Source organism: Aedes albopictus, chromosome 3 (assembly GCF_035046485.1).
Source record: "Aedes albopictus strain Foshan chromosome 3, AalbF5, whole genome shotgun sequence".
In the NCBI taxonomy this organism is placed as follows: Eukaryota; Metazoa; Arthropoda; class Insecta; order Diptera; family Culicidae; genus Aedes; species Aedes albopictus.
In genome coordinates, this window is record NC_085138.1 from 12,438,308 (window position 1) to 12,439,160 (window position 853).

Consider the following 853-nt stretch of genomic DNA (forward strand, 5'->3'; position numbering starts at 1 on the left):
ATCTTAAATTTGTAACCCTCGAGTAGAACCAGAACTACACCACCTTCTTATCCTACGTGTACGATTGTAGATATCTGTCTATACCCCTCTATGGTGTCCTGCTATCAATGCATAAATAAAAATCCCTAGGGAGATTCCCGTCTATTAAATTAAATTATTATTACCGAATCGCTCGCGAAGACACACCCTTGTATGTATGTACACCAAATACCTTCAGTCATTGATTTTACAACGTGAGCCCGAACAAGAAACAGAGGACTGGAAAAGCACATTTTTTTCTTCAATTTTGGGAAACTGTCAACAGGCATCGATGTGTTGCTTCCGAACCCAATTGCACAACCTTATCATGCGAAACGAGCCAATTCAGCTCGAATAGCTGCTGCTCGGCGAGGGACAGAAACCCACCAAGTGTTCGGTAAGCATCGATCGACGACAATAATAGTAATATAGTAAAACGCGGTGGCAAACAAGGATTCCTGCATGTCTCTCATCATATGCACGCGAAAAATCGAAGATAGATGGAACGGAAAATAGTCCAGAGAAATGACCTGGCGAGATAGGGTATTCTGGCATTCGATTTAACTTATCAATTCTGAGAGTTCAAATTGTTTGGGATGTATAAAACTTGTCATCTAAATAAGTAAAATGCATTTTTTCGGTTTTTGCGATTTGAATTGATAGTCAATGATTTAATATCTCTTGCGTTCTTGTTGAGCCGCACAACGTCACTTCCATCCCCTATATATTGGAAAATTGGTCGCGCGGATATGGTATCCGTTGTATGGAAAAAATGGGAAATTTAATTAGCTGTAGAGTCCACGCGCACTGTGCGTTGCCCATCGACTTCCTTGCG